This window comes from Pinus tabuliformis, chromosome 4_1 (genome assembly GCF_031772625.1).
Source record: "Pinus tabuliformis cultivar Carrire ecotype Pingquan chromosome 4_1, CPIR1, whole genome shotgun sequence".
In the NCBI taxonomy this organism is placed as follows: domain Eukaryota; kingdom Viridiplantae; phylum Streptophyta; class Pinopsida; order Pinales; family Pinaceae; genus Pinus; species Pinus tabuliformis.
Genome location: NC_142303.1, coordinates 121,351,790 through 121,362,818, shown reverse-complemented (window position 1 = coordinate 121,362,818; position 11,029 = coordinate 121,351,790).

Here is an 11,029-nt window from a genome sequence, read left to right as displayed (position 1 = left end):
ATCCATTTTTAATAGATACATCCTCAAATAATAAGGTCAATTCAGGGGTTTATTTATAAAATGACTAAGAAGTTGAATGTGGAACAAAAAGGCCAACCCGAATCGACCCTCACATGTAATATATTTTTTTGCAAGAGAAAGAGAAGGCGCTGATACTTACTTCAGAGATAGTCTTGTGAAATCCATTTTCCACAATCTGGATTCGCATGATCCTTCTTCAGAAAAGGTACAAAAATTTATTTATTAATTCATTGAGTTTTAAACCAATGTTCGCCTACCCATGTAATATCACAGGATTGAGCTACAAATTCTTTGGTCATCTTAAACTTCACGTTGCCAACCTGTGTCTGATATCCATTTAGATTCAGAGAAAAATATTTAGTTACTTCGAAATTGTGCCCATCGAATTTAAAAAACAATGACAACCACCTTGCCTTTTCCAATCGCTTATTACTCTGAGGATATGCTTCCAACAGCTCCAATCCCTGTGGTTCAAATCGGACAATCGACCACATTCTTGACAGATACTATGAATAGGGGAGCACAGGGTTTCAATTTGGCCTTTCCAACATCTTTTGCATGCCATGCGGGGTATCTTAGGATCGATGGGAATGATAATGGCTCAATTAGGAAAGAAAAAGGGTGAACCTGTATACCGCAGAACGTGATCATGATTAAAAATCCTGATTCGTATATCGCAGAACGTGATCATGATTAAAAATCATGATCCATTATGCGAGATCTTCATTGGAGAGGTAATCATTGTACACTTTGAGGTGATTATTGGGAATGGGACCTTGCATCGTGACATGGAATGGTTCATAGCCTCCTTTTCAAACAAGGGTGATCGTAACTCATAACAATGCAAAGTTAAAAAAAAAAACTCGTACCATTACCTTTTACCTCAAGAAATTGACGTCGAGCTTACCTTCTTAACTTACCATCCCATCGTCAGGTACCTGAAGATGACGAACGCACTTGCCTCAGAATGATGAGCCACTTTAAAACCATATCATATACAGGATCATGAGATTACAAGGTCTTGAGTAACCTTGAAGACTTCAGAAATCGATTTACTACTTGTGAGATTCCTTAAGGAGATGTTTTGCTAGAATTGTTTTAAAGGAACGAATAATCCATTGGGAGTGGAACAACTGATAATTGCTGCAAGAAATTCTTTTGTAGGAATTCATGACTTATGAAGGAATTATGATAACATTTCTAACAAGATAATAATACACATTTCCTTCATTTGCTGCTGTTGTAAAACATAAGTTGTTGCCTCATTTATTGCTAACTAGTCTTGATCTGGCTACAGGATTGAAAGGACTTGGACTCCATCTTTCCCTAACCTTGTACAGTTCACTGCTACATGAATAAAGGTGTCGAAGTCGAATTTGCAGTGATATCGTTGGATTACCAGCCATTGAGGTCAATTGTTAACTAACGTGAGGTCCATCACCAATAATAAAAGTGAGGACCAAAGTACAACTGATGCATCCAAACAAGTGTGAATATATGAGTTATTGTCGAACCCTTGAAGGATCCAGCAATCAAGGAGCCTTGATGAATCTCCATTGTTGTAGGTGATACAACCTTTCATTGATGTATATAGGCTTCAAGGCATCGCATAGCTCTGATCTTGAACCCAGATAATGTGCTGATGTCGATGGGCCAAGATTGTTGGAAGGGGGGTCATAACGAATCCCACATCAATCCAACATGAGAAAATAAAAAATTTATTAAGGTATGAACAAAATTTATTTGGGGACCTCGAGGGATATACTGTCCTGTAATTTTAACGAGCCCAATGCAATTCATGCTCACCAAATTTCAATTTAGAGAGTCTGAAATGCTAAAAAGAAAACTCCAATTGGGTTCATTTCCCGTAAATAGGCTACTAGATCCAAAAAAGGAATAAACCTGTATCCAATAGACACTCCTCTCATGGTTTACTGATCATTAGAAGGAACAAAGTAAGCTCAATTTATTAGAGCAGAAAATCAAGAAGAGGTAGTGAAAGTGATGACCCCCTTACCCACCATTTCTAGCTCTTTCTTCTTCACAATCTCCTCCAGAAATTCCTCCTTAGACTAGGGCTTTTGATACAACTTGATTCTATGCCCATTTACCAAGAAGGTGACATTTTCATCATCTATTATCTTGACTCAAATAGATCCATTATAAAAGACTTTCTTGATCACATATAGACCAAGCCAATGCGAGTTAAATTTTCCTTTAAAAATATTGAATTTTGAATCGAACAACAATTCCCAGTCTCCTTCCTTGAACTGCTTCTTCTTAATGTATTTGTCATGCCATTTAGCCCTCTGTTGCTGGATAAGGTCAGTATGATGAAAATCATCCTTCCTAATCTCGTCTAGTTCATTAAGCTGTAGGATCCTCTGTTGTTGTGCCTTAGTGAGATCTATGCCCAAATTTGTTGCCATCTTAAAATTTTTGATATGAAATTCAATTGGCAATAGAACTTGTTTTCCATACACCAATTCATATGGAGAGAAGCTAGTAGTGTTTCTCCATGTGATTCTGTAGGCCCATAAGGCCTCGGGAAGTCGATCAAACCAATCCTTTTTATGTAGTTGCACTGTCTTAGTCAGGATTGTCTCCAACACCTTATTTGTTGATTCCACCTACCCATTGGCCTGTGGATGGTAGGGGGTGGACTTCTGATGAGTGATATGATATTTTTTCACAATTCCCTGCACAAGCTTTGATACAAACTAGGTACCTTGGTTAGTAACAATTTCCCTTGGTACACCAAATCTTACAAAAATATCAGAAAAAAGAAAATCTACCACTACTTTCTTCGTAGCTCTAGGCACTTCTCTCACTTCCACCCACTTCATAACATAATCAGTACACACTAAAATATACTTCTTACCTTTGGACATGGGATTAATGGGGCCTACAAAGTCAAGATCCCACCTCTTGAATGGTTCTATGAGAACTTGTGGCTACAAAGGCATTTCATCTTCTTGAACAGGTCACCCTATTCTTTAGCAACTATCACATTTAAGAAAATACTCCTTTGCATCTTTAAAAAGACTTGGCCAATAGTATCTTGAGTAGAGGATTTTATAGGCTATTCGCTTGTCTGCAAAGTTCCCTCCATAAGGTTCATCGTGGAAAGCTCTCAAGATGTCATATATCTCGTCCTCTCTGACACACCTGTGAATAATCAGATCAGGTCTAGTGAAAAAGAGGTCTCCTTTTATCCAAGAGTAATCAACACTTTTTCTAATAATTTTCTTTTTTAGATTAGATGAGAAGTAAGGTGGTAACTTCCCTATAGTAAGATAATTAGCCATATCTGCAAACCAAGTTGATTTAAACGAAATGGAAAACAAGTTCTCATATGGGAAGCTATCATTAATAGGAACATCCTCGTCTTCATGATTGAGCTTAGAAATGAAATAAGCTACCTGATTTTCTCTCCCTGACCTATCCAACAGTGTGATGTCAAATTCCTGCAGAAAAAAATCCATTTAGTAATTCTTCCATTAGTAATTGGTTTATTCAGGAGATATTGATTAACATAATGATCGATATGTACAACAAATTCGTAGCCAGTGATGTAATGTCTAAAGTTATTAATAGCATAAACCACAACAAGGAATTATTTCTCAATTACAGTATAATTAAATTTAGCAGGAGTCAAAATTTTACTAACAAAATAAATAGCGTGGGTTATGAGGTTTTACTTTTGGCCCAATATTGCCCCTATAGCTGAATCGATGGAATCAGTGGAAATGTGAATGTGCGTCATTCACATTCAAGAGCACATAGAAAACTTGAACTCATTCATTCAGATTTATGTGGTCCAATGCCTGTTCCTTCTACAAATGGAAATAAATATATCATGACATTTATTGATGACTACACCAGAATGTGTTGGGTTTATTTATTGAAGAACAAATCTGATGCTTTTCAAACATTCAAGAATTTTCATAAATGGATTGAAAATGATGCACAATCTCATATTGGGTCTATTCGCACTGATAATGGAAACGAATACACATCAAATGAATTTGAAAACTATCTTCGCCAAGATGGGATCAAACATCAAACAACTGTGCCTTATAATCCCCAATAGAATGGTGTAGCTAAAAGAATGAATAGGACAATCTTAAATATGGTACGATCCATGCTCTTCTTCAAAAATGTAAAGATAATGTTTTGGGCTGATGCTGTTCTATGTGTTGCATATATAAAGAATAGATGTCCATCTAATGCTATAAGAAACAAGACTCCATATGAAATGTGGTATGGACATGTTCCTTCGGTAAAGCATCTCAGGGTCTTTGGTTCCACCTGTTATGCCTTGATACCAAAGGTACATAGAAACAAACTTGGTGCTAGAAGTCGTAAGTGTATCTTTCTGGGGTATTCAAACACCTCCAAAGCATACCGCCTCTATGATGAAGTAAATAAGAATTTTGTTGTATCTAGAGATGTAATTTTCCTTGAATCATCCAAAACTGACAATGTTGTTGAGCGGCAACTTGATCGCTTGGATAGATTCGCAAAAGCAAAATCATTTCAAGAATTTGATAATCAAATTCCACATCTTGAAGGGGGGATTCCTATACTATATCAACATGTGGAATCTTCTTTTGAAGAACACTCTCCCCCACATGAAACTCCAAAAACGGATGATGTTTTAAGTGATGTAATTGATAGAATTGGGAGACTCAATCTTGATTCAGTCCCAGCTCAATCAACGGAGCAGCCTAGACCATCTAAAAAAGGTCCCCCAAAGTAGGTGACAAAGACACTTGAAAGTGTTCATCCTGATGAAGTTGGAAAGACAGGAACCAGAAATTCAAACCGGCAAAATGGAGGTGATGTAGATGACTCTAATTCACCTGTTGATATGGATGTTTCTTATGATTGTGAATTGAACTCGTCTACAGATTTTGAACCAACTTCCTTCAAAGAATCTTCTTCTCATGATGAATGGAAAGAAGCGATGCAAAAGGAGTATGATGCCCTCATAAATAACGACACTTGGAAGCTAGTTGATCCTCCATTAGGATCCAAACCAATTGGCTGCAAGTGGGTCTACAAGAACAAGTATAAAGTTGATAGCTCACTTGACAAGCACAAATCTAGGATTGTGGAAAAAGGTTTTGCACAGAAGGAAGGGGTCGATTATGAGGATACTTTTGTCCCCACAGAAAAATGGGCTACCATCCGGACACTTTGCACTAGCAGCTCAGAACGGTTGGAAAGTCCATCAAATGGATGTAAAAACTGCTTTCTTGAAGGGAGATCTAAAAGAGAATGTTGTTATGTCCCAGCCTGAAGGATTTGCTATGAAAGGAAATGAACATAAAGTATGAAAACTTGTGAAGTCCTTGTATGCCTCAAACAAGCACTGCGAGCCTGGTATGAAAAACTAACTGAGCATCTTCTGAAACTCAATTTCAAACATTTTGATCTTGATGATGCAACTTTTTTTGTCAAGAAAGTTGGCAAAACAATTGTATATCTTGTGGTATATGTAGATGATCTTTTGATGATAGGGAACAATGAAAGCTACATTGCATCCATAAAGAAGGAATTGGGGAAATGTTTTGAAATGACTAATTTGGGCTATGTTCATTACTATCTTGGCATTGAAGTAACCCAACATCCAAAGTCCATATTTCTTTCTCAAAAGAAATACATTGGAGATCTATTGAACAGGTTTGGCATGACGAAGTGCAATCCTCTTACTACTTCAATGGAACAAAACTTAAAGCTCACATCTATTGAAGGAAAAGAATTTGAGGATGCAACAAAGTATAGACAACTTGTAGGAAGTCTCAACTACCTAACTACTACCAGACCAGACATTTCGTTTGCTGTTGGAATCCTCTCCAGGTTTATGCAAAAGCCTTGTGAGGGACATTGGTCTACTGCAAAAAGAGTTCTAAGGTACCTGAAGGGAACTCAAGACTTTGGAATCAAGTATACACAGGTGGACGACTTCAGTTTGATTGGATACTCTGATTCAGACTTCGATGGAGACAAAGAAACCGGGGTATCAAATTTAGGATATGCTATGAGTCTTGGATCAGGAGCTGTCTCCTGAAGATCACGCAAAACAATTAGTTCTAGAAGATTCCACAACAGAAGCAAAATACGTGGCAGCAGCTGTTGCAACAAAATAAATTGTGTGGCTCAGGAAAATTCTTGAAGATTTGCAGGTTAAACAAGTACAATCGACTCCACTCATGATTGACAATACCTCTGCAATAAAGTTGGCCAAGAACCCAAAGTTCCATGATCGAACGAAGCACATCAATACTAAATATCATCTGATTCGACATCATGTTGAGGCCAAAACAATCCATCTCCGTCATTGTTCCACAAATGAGCAAATTGCAGACATCTTAACCAAAGCGCTTGGAAGAGAAAAGCTTGAACGATTTAGAATGATGCTTGGACTCACCAACATCCCTTCAGATTAAGGGGGGCAATGTTGACACCTAATCCTTGTGATTGGGTGAATTTATGTAAATAAATAAATTAGAAATATGAATAGTCATCGGGAGATGAACTGAACAGTCTCTCCCTCATGTATATAATACGACCTACCTGATGGAATAACACGGATGAATCATTTTTCCTTATGGAGTTACTGCCTGGCCTGACAGCCCTCTCAAGACAGGTGTTGAAGAAATCTTATCCTTGAGTGCGTCAAATGCAGTTTGACACTCATCATTCCAATGAAATTCAGATTCTTTTGTTAATAATTTAAACAGTGGCGAGGCTACCTTGGTAAAAGTTTCAATAATTCTTCTGTAGTAACCTGCATTTCCAAGGAAACTTCAGACTCCCTTTTGGCTATTTGGTGGAGGCATCTTCACAATCATTTCAATTTTTGCCCCGACCAAATTTAATTCCTGCAGCAGAAACATGATGACCCAAAACAATTCCTTCAATCATGATCATAAAACATTTTTCATTACTTAATGAAATATTAGTCTCTCTACATCTTTTGAAAAAATTTCTAAGATTAAGTAAATCCTCTTCAAAACTATCACCCATTACCATGAAATCATCCATGTAAACCTCTACGCAATCATGTAAAATATCAGAAAAAATACCAAGTATTTCCCTTTGAAATGTGGCTGGTGTGTTGCATAGACCAAATGGTAATACCTTATATGCGTAAGTACCCCAGGGACATGTGAATGTTGTTTTATCCTGGTCCTCTGGAGCTATCTTGATTTGGTTGTACCCACTGAACCCATCTAAGAAAGAAAAGTACTTCTTCCCTACTAAGGTGTCCAACACTTGATCTATAAAAGGCAAGGGAAAATGGTCTTTTAATGTGGCTTTATTTAGTTCCTTGTAATCTACACACACTTGCCATTTTCCATTCTTCTTAGGGATGATAACCAATGGAGATACCCACTGGTTGTCTGAAATAGGATAAATGAACCCTACGTTTAATAGTTTCTGAAGTTCATCTTTTACAATTTCTCTTAAAGCAGGATTCATTCTTCTTTGTGGTTGCCTTACAGGCTTGGCATTTCCTTCTATATAAATATGATGAATGCAAGTGTCTGGGTGAATGCCCCTCATATCCGTATATTCCCAAGAAAATGTGTCTAAAAAGTCTTTCAATGTCTGACTTAATTGATTTTCCTGTTCATGAGTTAAGGCAGAATTGATATTTAAAGTTTTTCTGGGAGAGATCTCAATTACCTTGCCTCCACATTCAGTCATTGAACATGCAGGAAATGCAGATAGGAGGGTTAAATTTAATTCAGTTATTGTACCATGTTCTTGAAATTTTTGTTCTAGCAGATCAGCAATGACATTTGTCTCATGACTTGACTGCCCCTCTAAATGCTGGGAAAAATCAGGGTTCAAAATATAGCAATTGATCAGATTTTCCTCAGTGCTTTCTTTAAGGCTCATGGCTTGGGCTATTGTCAAAACTGGATGGGTAATTTCTGAATTATGTTCTTCATCAACCCAATGAGTATTTTCTGATTTTAAGAGGGGTTTAGCAGGGGGATATAGATTGATGTGTTTAGTTTCAGCCCCATGAGTGATGGTCATGTTTCCTGACCTACACCCTATGAAGGCATCTGTTGTGGCCAACCAAGGTCTCCCCAAGATCAAAGGGTGCCCTCCCAAACTGGTCTTAGGCTAAAGAACATAAAAATCTGCAGGATATTCCTAAGAATATAATGAAATGACAATGTCTTCCAATACACCTTCTATCTTGACCTTAGATCTGTCTGCTAATTCTAACACAGTAGGGGTAGGAAGCAAGTCAAAGGATCCTATATGGGACAATGTTTCCATCGTCATTACATTAATGGCTGCACCTAAATCAATTAAAGTATTTCTTATTGGGTATCCATTGATGAAGGTGGTAACCACAAGGATTCCAAGGTCTACATATTTTTCAGTGGAAAATCCGGTAGACATAAGGCTTGCAAGTTTTCCACCTACTTGGATTGTAGAGGGTTCTTTCTTTTGTCTCCCTGGATTTTTGGTGCATATTTCCATAATTGTTTTAGCGTAAATTGGGATGTCCTTGATCGCTTGCAGTAAAGGAATATTGATGCATACATTTCTTAGTTCTGACACTAGATCAAACTCGGGTTGTTTCATTATTTCTTTCATCTCTAACCTCCCTAGAAAAGGAGGCTGGAAAATTTGAGATGAGGAAGGTTCTTGTGATTTTAAAATGTTTTGTTCTACTATTTATGGTATGTTTTCTGTTTCAGGTGTATTAGGGGTATCTTCCTCTATAATATTTTCAATCTTTCTTGGTTGGGTCACCACTTTTCTTTACCTTAGTTTGATTTCCTACAGCACAGGTACATAAATTTCCTACAGAGGCTGGGGTGCGATGTAATAGGTAGGATAAGTGGGATAAGTAGGATAAGTGGCCACTCCAATATTGTGAGTAGGTTGGATGGATTTATTATTGGGGTTGGATACTGGCTGGGCAGGAAGTTGTGTGGGACGTGGTTGATTTGGTGGGGTAGGCAACTGAAGTTGTTGTTGTTGAGGTTGAAACATTTGTTGTGCCATGGGTTGTGGTGGATAAAACTTTTGAGTGGGATACTTTAGTGCAGTAGGGTAAGGAAAATTCCCCTACCAAGATTGTTGCGGAGTCCAGCACTGCCAGAACATTGGAAAATTACACATCTGATTCTGGGCATAAGGAAATTGAAAATGTTGTGACATACTTGTAGGATGTGGTGGCCATGGACTTTGAGGTGTCATTGCATAAAGTGCACTGACAACTTCTTGATCTGCTAAGTATGCTTCTTTAACCTCTAGAAGAGAAGGACATTTATCAGTAGAATGATCAGCTTCACAGATTTGACATACCTCTATGCTGGTTGCAAGACACTCCCTCAAGGGATGTTTCTTCCTACACTTGGAGCAGAACACAGCCAGGGCTTTTTCCACTTCCTCCTGCTTCTTCTTAGCCTGCAAAACATCCAACTGTGAGGACAAAGTACTAAGAATGTCTGTTTTAAAATTTTCAAATAAGTTACCCATTTCAGCTCTGGTTACTCCAACCCCTGCAACTGGTTTGATGAACCTAGAAGAAGTATCTCTTGATCCTCTCCCAACCTTAGAATTTCCCCTCAAATATCATCGACACAACTTGCACACATCATCATAACTCAATTTTGATACATCACTTGCTCCCATCAAGTTCAAAACCTCCAGAGATTCCGGTCTTATTTCCCTTAGCAAAATTGTTCTCAAGGTTTCTTTGTTCAACTAGTTCATCTTGGATCTTTGCAAATTGTACTGGAATCTTTCCAGGAAGTCCTCTAGGCTTTCCTCCTCCTTTTGGGTCATGCCAAATATTTCTTCTCTGATGTCCCTGGTTTTACAGTAATCCTGATACTTTCTCAAGAATACCTTCTTCATGTCATCCCATGTTGAAATGGAGTTTTCACTCAATCCCATAAACCACCTGAGGGCTGCATATTTTAATGTGGTAGGAAACAAATTCAAATTTTGAGCATTTGAAGAATAATCATAGCTCCTACACAATACATCAAACTCAAATAAGAATGCATCAGGATCTTCACTAGAGGTACCACGAAAATTAGGCAAGGTAGAGGGAGGAATGTTTTTCATCTGACTGGCTCCAACAGAATCTTTGATAGGAAATTCGAATGTAACTGGTTCCTCTTCCTTATTTGACTCCCCATATCCTGAAAAATGTTAAAAAAAGAAAAGAAATCATACTAAATTAATTTAGCATAAACCCTTAGCACCTCCCTGACAATGGTGCCAAAATGTTGGTGCAAACTATAAACTTATAATTTTACACTAATTAATTATCAACCAGGGGTAATCGTAACCTTGTGAGGTTGAATAAAAATATATGCAAATTGATACTTCAAAGCATAGAAAACCACACACAATTCCAAATCTCTCTTCTCTCTCGGCATTTAGAAACAAAGGCTATGGAGTAGATAGCTCATCTCTCTACAACACCTAAAATTGTTGATGTAGATCAAGAAAAGATATACAACCAAACAACAACAGTTAAATCAAACTCATCTCCACTCATCCAAACTCAACCTCACAATGTAAATCAGGGCATGAATTGCATAACTTAGTCTAAAATTTAATCAAATTAGAAAAATTCATGCAATAACCCAATCATTAATAATTAAAAGAATGTGTTGCTATGAATCAATGAAGAGGAATGTAACTGTGCATACATCTGTCATTAACACATGGAAAGAAACTTAATTAAGAACACCTTTATAGCTACAGGAGTTGTGAGTAAATGGGGCCCTCCTTCACTCACAACCCATTAGCTACTGAAGAAACTTACAATAAAAGATCAAGAGAACATCAGGCTTATATTAATATAAAAATTTGATTACAACATTGGGGAAGTTTGAGATACATGTTTTTTCTATCCCCTACAAATCGAATCTATTGTTCTTGTACAAGTGTGCAGGCGCTTTTTCTGAACTAAGTAAAACTAAAATATTAAAATTGTTTACTAAAATAA